This window comes from Hyla sarda, chromosome 2 (genome assembly GCF_029499605.1).
Source record: "Hyla sarda isolate aHylSar1 chromosome 2, aHylSar1.hap1, whole genome shotgun sequence".
NCBI classification, from domain to species: Eukaryota; Metazoa; Chordata; class Amphibia; order Anura; family Hylidae; genus Hyla; species Hyla sarda.
Genome location: NC_079190.1, coordinates 400,874,836 through 400,887,082, shown reverse-complemented (window position 1 = coordinate 400,887,082; position 12,247 = coordinate 400,874,836).

The window sequence follows — 12,247 nt, the reverse complement described above, 5'->3', positions numbered from 1 at the left end:
CCTCATCAGTGCATACCGCATACGTACATCCAAGTATTGTACCATTTAGTAGCTGTCAAGGTGCTCCAAACCGTCAAAGTCCAAACAATAGTATCCACCGGCTGGTGTTTTACAAAAATACAGAGTTTTTTCTGCTAATAGTTAGGCATATTACTGCCCTCATCAGTGCATACCGCATACGTACATCCAAGTATTGTACCATTTAGTACCTGTTAATCTGTCAAGGTGTTCCAAACCGTCAAAGTCCAAACAATAGTATCCACCAGCTGGTGTTTTACAAAAATACAGAGTTTTTTCTGCTAATAGTTAGGCATATTACTGCCCTTATCAGTGCATACCGCATAGGTACATCCTAGTATTGTACCATTTAGTACCTGATAATCTGTCAAGGTGCTCCATACCGTCAAAGTCCAAACAATAATATCCACCGGCTGATGTATTACAAAAATGCTGAGTTTTTTCTGCTAATAGTCCCTCATCAGTTCATACCGTATAGGTTCATCCAAGTATTGTACCATTTAGTATCTGTTAATCTGTCAAGGTGCTCCATACCGTCAAAGTCCAAACAATAGTGTCCGCCGGCTGGTGTTTTACAAAAATACAGTTTTTTTTTTCTGCTAATGGTTAGGCATATTACTGCCCTCATCAGTGCACACCGCATAGGTACATCCAAGTATTGTACCATTTAGTAGCTGTTAAGCTGTCAAGGTGCTCCATACCGTCAAAGTCCAAACAATAGTATCCACTGGCTGGTGTTTTACAAAAATACAGAGTTATTTCTGCTAATGGTTAGGCATATTACTGCCCTCATCAGCGCATACTGCAATGGTACATCCAAGTATTGTACCATTTAGTACCTGTTAAGCTGTCAAGGTGCTCCATACCGTCAAAGTCCAAACAATAGTATCCACCGGTGTGTGTTTTACAAAAATACAGAGTTTTTTCTGCTAATAGGCCCTCATCAGTGCATACCGCATAGCTACATCCAAGTATTGTACCATTTAGTACCTGTTAAGCTGTCAAGGTGCTCCATACCGTCAAAGTCCAAACAATAGTATCCACCGGCTGGTGTTTTACAAAAATACAGAGTTTTTTCTGCTAATAGTTAGGCATATTACTGCCCTCATCAGTGCATACCGCATACGTACATCCAAGTATTGTACCATTTAGTACCTTTTAATCTGTCAAGGTGCTCCAAACCATCAAAGTCCAAACAATAGTATCCACCGGCTGGTGTTTTACAAAAATACAGAGTTTTTTCTGCTAATAGTTAGGCATATTACTGCCCTCATCAGTGCATACTGCATAGGTACATCCAAGTATTGTACCATTTAGTACCTGTTAAGCTGTCAAGGTGATCCATACTGTCAAAGTCCAAACAATAGTATCCACCGGCTGGTGTTTTACAAAAATACAGAGTTTTTTCTGCTAATAGTTAGGCATATTACTGCCCTCATCATTTAGTACCTGTGAAGCTGTCTAGGTGCTCCATACCGTCAAAGTCCAAACAATAGTGTCCGCCGGCTGGTGTTTTACAAAAATACAGTTTTTTTTTTCTGCTAATGGTTAGGCATATTACTGCCCTCATCAGTGCACACCGCATAGGTACATCCAAGTATTGTACCATTTAGTAGCTGTTAAGCTGTCAAGGTGCTCCATACCGTCAAAGTCCAAACAATAGTATCCACTGGCTGGTGTTTTACAAAAATACAGAGTTATTTCTGCTAATGGTTAGGCATATTACTGCCCTCATCAGCGCATACTGCAATGGTACATCCAAGTATTGTACCATTTAGTACCTGTTAAGCTGTCAAGGTGCTCCATACCGTCAAAGTCCAAACAATAGTATCCACCGGTGTGTGTTTTACAAAAATACAGAGTTTTTTCTGCTAATAGGCCCTCATCAGTGCATACCGCATAGCTACATCCAAGTATTGTACCATTTAGTACCTGTTAAGCTGTCAAGGTGCTCCATACCGTCAAAGTCCAAACAATAGTATCCACCGGCTGGTGTTTTACAAAAATACAGAGTTTTTTCTGCTAATAGTTAGGCATATTACTGCCCTCATCAGTGCATACCGCATACGTACATCCAAGTATTGTACCATTTAGTACCTTTTAATCTGTCAAGGTGCTCCAAACCATCAAAGTCCAAACAATAGTATCCACCGGCTGGTGTTTTACAAAAATACAGAGTTTTTTCTGCTAATAGTTAGGCATATTACTGCCCTCATCAGTGCATACTGCATAGGTACATCCAAGTATTGTACCATTTAGTACCTGTTAAGCTGTCAAGGTGATCCATACTGTCAAAGTCCAAACAATAGTATCCACCGGCTGGTGTTTTACAAAAATACAGAGTTTTTTCTGCTAATAGTTAGGCATATTACTGCCCTCATCATTTAGTACCTGTGAAGCTGTCTAGGTGCTCCATACCGTCAAAGTCCGAACAATAGTATCCACCAGCTGGTGTTTTACAAAAATACAGAGTTTTTTCTGCTAATAGTTAGGCATATTACTGCCCTCATCAGTGCATACCGCAAAGGTACATCCAAGTATTGCACCATTTAGTACCTGTTAAGCTGTCAAGGTGCTCCATACTGTCAAAGTCTAAACAATAGTATCCACTGGCTGGTGTTTTACAAAAATACAGAGTTTTTTCTGCTAATAGTTAGGCATATTACTGCCCTCATCAGTGCATACCGCATAGGTACATCCAAGTATTGTACCATTTAGTACCTGTTAAGCTGTCAAGGTGCTCCATACTGTCAAAGTCCAAACAATAGTATCTACCGGTTGGTGTTTTACAAAAATACAGAGTTTTTTCTGCTAATAGGCCCTCATCAGTGCATACCGCATAGGTACATGCAAGTATTGTACCATTTAGTACCTGTTAAGCTGTCAAGGTGCTCCATACCGTTAAAGTCCAAACAATAGTATCCACCGGCTGGTGTTTTACAAAAATACAGAGTTTTTTCTGCTAATAGTTAGGCATATTACTGCCCTCATCAGTGCATTCCGCATAGGTACATCCAAGTATTGTACCATTTAGTACCTGTTAATCTGTCAATTTGCTCCATACCGTCAAAGTCCAAACAATAGTATCCCCCGGCTGGTGTTTTACAAAAATACAGAGTTTTTTCTGCTAATAGTTAGGCATATTACTGTCCTCATCAGTGAATACTGCATACGTACATCCAAGTATTGTACCATTTAGTACCTGTTAATCTGTAAAGGTGCTCCAAACCGTCAAAGTCCAAACAATAGTATCCACCGGCTGGTGTTTTACAAAAATACAGAGTTTTTTCTGCTAATAGTTAGGCATATTACTGTCCTCATCAGTGCATACCGCATAGGTACATTCAAGTATTGTACCATCTAGTACCTGTTAATCTGTCAAGGGCCTACATACTGTTCAAGGACAGCAGTAAGTAATCACCTGCTGCTGTTCTAGACAAATACTGCTTAAAGAGTAGTGTAGCGTATTGTAATACCCTCATAAACGCACTAAGTTTGTCAGGCAGAGTAGTGCCAGGACGTGCACAGAGGAGTGGCAGAGGCCTAAATACTTCAGGCAGAGTTGGCAGCAGACTTGGGGCGAGTGGCAGCAGGAGTCGCAGCGAGAGGCCTGAGCTCCCGTTATCAGCCAGCGGTCGTGTCTCCACCAATAACCCATCTGCCGTTGATGATTGGTTAACACACTCATCCACATCATCACAAGTGACATCTGACAATCCCAGTCAACAGTCGGTGGGTTCCTCAGACACAACCCTCAGTTGGCATGGCCCGGGAGCAGTCCGTGTCCTCCCATTGCCTTTGTCCTATGCTGTTCCCTCTCCTAAAGAAGTATCTTATGCTGTGGGTTCAGCTCCACTATTTACTGAGGACGATCCAAGTAGTGATGTGGAGAGTGACGTGGGAGGCGGTGTTGCAAGTGTTCAGGGTCCTGAAGCAGACACTGTTGGGGAACCTGAGGAGGACATCAGTGACATGCACACAACTGTTGATGATGATGAAGCCGATCGCAATTGGGAGCCGGGTGCAGAAGGGGCTTCATCATCATCAGGAAAAGAGAGTTGCAGGTTGCCCTTGAGGCAGCAAGGCGGTAGCACGGTTGGCAGCCAGCGTGAAGCGTGGCCAGGGTCCCAATGTCGGCACCACGGCCCTGCATCAACACATGCTTCGCCACCATAAAGCAGCCTGGGAGAACCTTGGCTCCGATGTAGTGGTCCAGCCTGCTGCATCACCCAGTGACCATCAGCTCCCTCCTTCATCCAGCCAAGGCTCCACCACCTCAGCCGAAGGGAGCTGTGTGTCAAACCCCCCTTCTGTCGCTCCTGCTTCTCCCGCTTTTAGTCAGCCATTCCACCAACAATCCATTGGCGAAGCCATGTCCAAGAGACAACAGTATGCGCCCACTCATCAAACGGCGCAGAAGTTGAATGTGCTCCTGTCGAAGTTGCTGGTGTTGCAGTCCCTCCCTTTTCAAGTGGTGGACTCTGCACCTTTCAGAGAATTGATGGCTTGTGCGGAGCCGAGGTGGAGAGTCCCAAGCAGTCATTTCTTTGCGAAGAAGGCAGTACCAGCCCTGCATAAGTTTGTACAAGAGAAGGTGGGCTAGTCCTTGAGCCTGTCGGTGTGTTCAAAAGTGCACGGCAGTGCCGACGTGTGGAGCTGTAACTACGGGCAGGGACAATACTTGTCTTTTACGGCTCACTGGGTAAATGTGGTTCCTGCACAGCCACAACAGCAACTTGGACACGTCACACCGCTTCCTCCTTCACGCTCTCGCTCCCAGGCAGTTGGTCCTGTTACAGTGTGCAACGCCGCCTCCTCATGCTCCACCGTGTCCTCGGCCTCCACTGCACGTCCAAATCTCGGTGGCCATTCATCGTACCATGTGTGTAGGGTACGGCGGTGTCAAGCTGTTCTTCACATGGTTTGCCTTGGCGAACGGAGTCACACAGGGGAGGAACTGCTAAAGTTCATTCGTAAAGAAATCTGAGTATGGCTTACTCCACGAAATCTGGAAATGGGAACCATGGTGACAGACAACGGGAAGAACATCGTGTCCGTGCTGCGACAAGGAAGTGTGAAACATGCGCCCTGCATGGCACACTTGTTGAATCTGGTTGTCAAGCACTTCCTCAAGTCTTCACCCCATTTGCAAAACATCCTGAAAATGGCAAGGAAACTGTGCATGCACTTAAGCCACTCGTACACCGCCAAGCACACCTTCCTTGAGCTGCAGTGTCAGAACGGTATCCCACAATATAGTCTTATTTGTGATGTTGCCATACATTGGAATTCCACCCTCTATATGTTGGACAGACTATACGAACAAAGAAAAGCCATCACCGATTTCTTGATGATCCAAGCAGATAGGAGTACTCCCCTGTGTAACTTCAATGTGAACCAGTGGCAGCTCATACGTGACACCTGCCGATTGCTGAGGCCCTTTGAGGAAGCCATATTATTTGTGAGTCACATGGATTATGCCATGAACTACGTAATTCCACTCCTACATGTCCTACAACAAATGATTGAAACCATGGCTGGTCACGGCAATGGAGACGTTGCGCCTACATATCAAGGCTACATGAGCCCTGTGGGGGCTGAACTGGAGGAGGAGGATGATGAGGGGCAGAGCACAGTTTAGTTTGGATGAGATGGCCGGTGTTTCTAGTCTTCTGACAGGAGAGGAAGAGCAGGAGCAGCCAGAGGAGCTGGAGGGTTATGAGGAAGTTGAGACAGAGGACCCAGACACACCGTGGCAGTATGCAGTGGAGATGGAGGCAGGTAGTCCTTCTGAGTCACTGGCGCAAATGGCACGATGCATGCTCAGTTGCTTGCGTAGTGACCCCCGAATTGTCAAAATTTGTCAGCGGGATGACTTCTGGATCTCCACCTTATTAGACCCTCGCTACCGTCCCAAAATGGGGGCCTTTTTTACACCCACTGAGAGGGAGAAAAAACTGACCTACTACAGAGAGATTCTACGTAGTCAGTTGGCTGATGCCTATCGGCCACATGGTCCATCCACTCGCAGGTCTGACTCGGGGGGCCCTCTGCGCTCACCTTCCACTGCCATGGCTGCTGGGGAGGGGAGGGGTGGGAGGAGCAGTACCAGCTCAATCAGCAGCAGCCTGATTCTACAGTCGCTGATGAGTAGCTTTCTTCACCCACATAGTGAAGCAACTCATCAGCAGCAGGTAGACATGGAGCAGGACCTGAACCAGCAGGTGGTGGCATACCTTGACATGGCCATGCCAACAACCATTGAAGATCCGCTGGACTTCTGGGCAGCCAAACTTGATTTATGGCCACAACTAGCAGAGTTTTCCCTGGAAAAACTGTTCTGCCCGGCCAGTAGTGTGCCATCAGAGCGGGTGTTTAGTGCGGCCGGGGCCATAGTCACCCCAAGGCGAACTCGTCTGTCCACTAAAAATGTGGAGAGACTGACGTTTGTCAAGATGAATCAGGGATGGATCAGCCAGGATTTCCAGCCACCAATGACAGATGGGTCTGAGTAGATTGACCATGCTCCTACAACAAAATTTTCTCTATTATGGTTAGTTGTGAAACCCTCTGGGGCAGACCTGGGCATTGTACGGCCCGCTTGCCACATACGGCGCTTTGATTGGCTCTGACCGGCCCGTGCTGACTGGGGACAACTATGTTGCCTAATCTGGGGGACAACTATGCTCCTAATCTGGGGGACAACTATGCTCCTAATCTGGAGGACATCTATGCTGCCTAATCTGGGGGACAATTAAGCTCCTAATCAGGGGGACATCTATGCTGCCTAATCTGGGGGACATCTATGCAACTAATATGGGGGAAACTGATGCTTTTGGCCTTGGGCCTGTAATTTTTTGAAGTTTAGCAGTAGCTAAATACATGCTTAATGCAAATGTAAACATTGATCTTTAAATGTAAGGAGTTATGAAACCCTCTTGGGTACTGCGAATGACTGCTACAGACTCATTCTGTGTCTTTCACAAACATCTTGCCTCCCTGGTGACTCTGGCCTTAGGCCTTACATTTTTGGATGTTTAGCAGTAACTAAATACATGCTTAATGCAAATGTAAACATTGATCTTTAAATGTAAGGGGTTATGAAACGCTCTTGGGTACTGCGAATGACTGCTCCAGACGCATTCTGTGTCTTTCACAAACTACTTGCCTCACTGGTGCCTCAGGCCTTGGGCCTATAATTTTTTGAAGTTTAGCATTACCTAAATACATGCTTAATGCAAATGTAAACATTGATCTTTAAATGTAAAGGGTTATGAAACCCTCTTGGGTACTGCGAATGACTGCTCCAGACTCATTCTGTGTCTTTCACAAACTACTTGCTTCCCTGGTGCCTCTGGCCTTGGGCCTTAAATTTTTGGGATGTTTAGCAGTAGCTAAATACATGCTAAATGCAAATTTTAACAATGATCGTTAAATTCTCAGCACTCTGCCAGGGCCTTCTCCTACTCCGCCTGGGCCGATCAGAGGACCTCACTAACCAATCCAATCAGTTGTAGCGACGGGCAGTGTGTACAAAGGGCAGGGACTTAATCAACGCGAGCTTATGACCCTCACTTACTGGTAATTCCTCGTTTTAAGGGTAAATAATTGCAATCCCAGATCCCTATCACAAACTGGTTTCAGCGTGTAACACGCACCTGTCCTTGAAAGATAGAGACACGCTAATCCGTTCAGTGGAGCGCTAGTGCAGCCCAGGACATCTGAGGCCATAACACACCTGTCATTGCTCGAACTCGCAATTGATCGGGCAAGGTAAGGGGTTATTAAAGCCTCTTGGGTACTGCTGAGGCCTACTCCTGACTGTTCCTGGTGCAATGTATGGGGTAATTAAACACTCTTGGGTAGTGTTATTGTTAAATTTACTGATAATTTTATCAGTAATAAAATGTAAATTTACAGAATGCTAACCATTACACAATGGAGCGCTTGTTGTGTGTGATTTTTTTATGAAAATAAAAATTAAAAAAACCCGGAGAGGGATTAACTCTGCTTAATCATTTTTGGCGAAAAAAATCCTTTGATGATCTGATCTTTTGGATTTCCCACACTTTTTCTAATTCATACCAACTAGGTGATGCTCTTATTATTAATGTAATGCAATGGGTCAACAGCGGGGATTTTTAGCTATAGTTAAAGGGGTACTCCGGCATTTGACACCTGATCCCCTATCCACAGCACCCCTTGCAATCTCCAGAACATCATCCATGCGCAGTGTAGCACAGGGTCGACATGCCCCTACCATGCATCTTTATATGAGCATTGGAGATATAGGAGCGCTGTACCTCGGACCCCCACGATTAGAAACTTATCCTCTATTCTGTGGATAGGGAATAAGTTGTCGATCAGAGAGCCGGCTCTTGTCCTAATGAAAACACTAGATTTTGAATATTCATTACAAGTGCAGGCCAGAGTGGGAAATACAGAGGAGGCAGGGGAGTGTGGCAAGACAGTTCCTCACTTCCATTCTGCAGAACTGGGCAATATCAACTAGAAGAACAAAAGAAACCTAACACTGGAAATACTTTATTCATACGTAAGTAAGTTTTACTATTTTTAGTGGATCTCTGATGACTTCATGCCTGAGTTTGTTTTTTACGCTGTGGCATAAATGGCATGATAACTTTATTCTGTGGGTCAGTGTGACTAGCGTTATACCTTCATAATGTATTTTAACTGCTCTACAAAAAACAAACATAAGGAAAATGCTTTTTTCTAAGCGTGTTTACTGTGCAGAAAGAATTATTTTCAATATTGATAGTTTAGCCATTTCCACAAGCGGTAATATAAATTAAATTTACTAACATTTTTGTAGTTTAGATTTTTTTAATTTATAAAAAAAATGGAAAAGGAGTATTTTTAATGTTCATTACAGAGGATTCTTGTAAGGTTTTTTTCCATTTTCGTTGCAACTTCGAGGAGACTCAAACATGTGGTCGCTTGTACAGTACATTGTAATGCTACTGTATGTATACTAATGTGTTGCAGTGTCCTGTTATTTTGACAATCTCCTATTACATATTACTTCTGGCTCTAGCATCATGTATTAAGAATACTATCATCGCTGGTCAAGAGGCCTTCTTTAGATTCCCATCTTCCATAAAACCTGAGGAGCACTCACTCTGTGTTCATGTTGCATGAGGGAGGGCGGGTGGGATCAGTTGCAACAGAGGCGTTGCATTTGAAATCTAACCTTCTAGATACCTGAAATCTAGAGGGTTGAATAGAGCATTTTCTCCAATTCCTGATGCTAACGCCTGGCCTCATCTGCAAGTAACAGCAGGCCTCCTTTATATATCAGGCTCAGATCCTTAGTGCCACAATACTTACTTAACGCCACTAAAACTGTATGTGTATACATTCGGCATCAAAGGGTTTAATGGTGTGTATTAGTTCCTATAGTGGCCTGAGTAGTAAATATGGCCCTGCCAAGCACAACACTGAAAGAGCTATTTGATCACTCTGTTATCAATGTAATGCTGCCACAGACATAGATTCATTATATAATGTAAAAATTATTATTCGGGCATGGCCGGCAAGCACTCCCAGCTTGGATGATGTTGGGTGCCAGAAAGGGGGTGTTGCAGCCACCTCCCAACCAATCAGGAAGCCAAGTGGGTGCTTATCTCCTGGGTCCTCCTCCTCCCTACTAAGAGCAGAGCAGCAGAGAGATGGAGAGCATGCACCCCCCATAATGCAGTGTAGCATCCCCTCCCTTAAAGAGTACCTGTCTCCAAACTAAACTTTTCAAATATTGTTCCTTATGTAATTATAAGACACTTTGCTATTTACTTGCTGTTGAAATTCTCAACCTTTATATGTTTTAATGTGATTGAAAAACGTCCACAAGGTGGCTCTGTTCTGTTCCCTGCACAAGTAAAACAGGTAGTTTGGGCTCCTCCTAGACTTGCAGAAGTCCAAACTCAGGAAGTGGGTGTGGGGCATGGGGAGGCACAGCTCCTACAGGTATCAGTGACATCACACCTGCTGGGGAATGCCCACTTTCTCCTGCCAGAAACTCACACAATGTGAGTAAAGGGAAAGGTATGATACAGAACTTTTTAAAGCTCTGAAAAAAAAATTTTAAGGGCAGAAGGGGTGTAAGGCTAAGTCTCCACTTGGTTTTTTGCACCGCGTTTTTAGGGATTTAAAAAACACCTGAAAAATCGCCACTGCAAGTGACGTCATCATGTGTTTTTCTTGCGTTTTTTCTGACGTTTTTTCTGGCGTTTTTTCCGGCGTTTTTTTCATTTGTGTGGAAATTGCACCTTGGCGTTTTTTTTTTGGTACCCAAAATTTCTTGGGTACCAAAAAAAAAAAGGATGCAGCAGTGATGGAAATTTTTTTATTAAACGCAATGTATATATTTTATAACCCAATTTTTATTATTTTTTAATAAAGTGTAAAGTGTTTCACTTTTTTTTTAAATAAATTTTGAACATTTTTTATGTAGTGCAACTACTCCCAGTATGGAACAGACTGTTCCATGCTGGGAGTGATAGTACCTGTACTATAGACATATATCGTCCATAATATAGCAGAGAAGCGAGCGGGTCTATACACTGTCTGCACTATACTCCAGCCACTGATGTCAACAGAAATTCATATTTCCCACCCAGAGCTGTGATTGGCCGGATGGTTGCAGCCAATCACAGCTCTGAGGAAAAGATGAATGAATGAGTGGCCGGCCCGGAGTATAGTGCAGAGCAGGGATGCGAGCGATCTATACAGCCGCTCCATCTCAGTAGTGGCATCCACTGTGATGTGTCCTTAAGCAGGCACTACTACTCCCAACAAGGAGCACACTCTGCTCCATGCTGGGAGCTGTAGTACCTGTATTAATAGACAGATCGCAGCGAGTGTAACTTCCGACACCCGCTTCGATCTGTCTATTAATGCAGGTACTACAGCTCCCAGCATGAGGCAGAGTGTGCTCCATGTTGGGAGTAGTATTACCTGCAGTTATGGAAAGATCACTGGGGGTATCACTCCTGACACCCGCTGTGATGCTCCTGTATAATGTATAGATGCAGCGGCCGCTCACCCATGGTCCCGTGCACGGCCGTATATATATATACATGTTCCTATTTCTCACAGAGAGCTGTGATTGGCTGGTACCATCTGGCCAATCACAGCTCTGCGGGAAATATGAATAAGTGTAAATATACGTCAGTGCAGGGGAACATAGAAGAGCTGCCACCGCATCTATACATTATACAAGAGGATCGCAAGGGACCCCAACGAGCTGTCAATTAGTACAGGTAGTACTACTCCCATCATGGAACAGTGTGTTCCATGCTGGCAGTAGTAGTACTAACTAAAAAAAAGGTAAAAAATAAAGCAAAGAAGTAAAAAAACACACACACAATATATTTTTATAATTGTCCGCTACATTTTTATTTCCCCGCACACATAAATTGATCCCTGTTTAAAAAGTAATAGTTTTTTTTTAAATAATATACATTTCGTTAGATACAATTTTTTCCATCACTGCTGTATATTTTTGGAAAAAAAATTTATTGGTACTATACGAAATTTTATTAAAAACAGCTATCAACATCACTTTTTTGGATCGCTAAAGTCCAAAAAAAGATTAAAAACCGCCTGCAAAAACGCCAAAGTTAAAATCCACATAGCATTTTTCTTGGCGTTTTCTCACTCCCATAGACTTCTATTGGAGCAAAACGCCACGATCTTGACAAAAAACGCCGGTTTGAGGGAACTACAGCGTTTTTTTCAAAACACCAAAGAGCGGGAAAAAACGCAGAAAAAGTGAAAAAGGATTAAAAAAAACACCAAAGTGAAAAAACGCAAAGTGGAATTCGAAATTTGAAATTTCTCATTGACTTACAGCTAACATCTGGCCGCAGCGTTTTTTGACCATGCGGCAGAATTGGCGTTTTTCTTTGCGTTTTGCAAAAAAAAAAAAAACAAGTGGAAACTTAGCCTAAGGAGTAGTTAGGAAATGTAAACTGAGTTAGTTTACAAAATAGGATTTGATGACAGGTACTCTTTAAAATCACTGTCTATTGTGTGGACAGTAGACAAACACATGCCATCTATGTGGAGGTATGGGTAAGGAAAGTGACATTTTTAAATGTTTATATGAACCCTAGCGCCCAGTAGCTCTCTTGCAGACTAGATTAGGGACAAGGCTAGGTTTCCACTTGTTTTTTTTTTTGCACACCTAAAAAAACGGCAGCAAAAACGC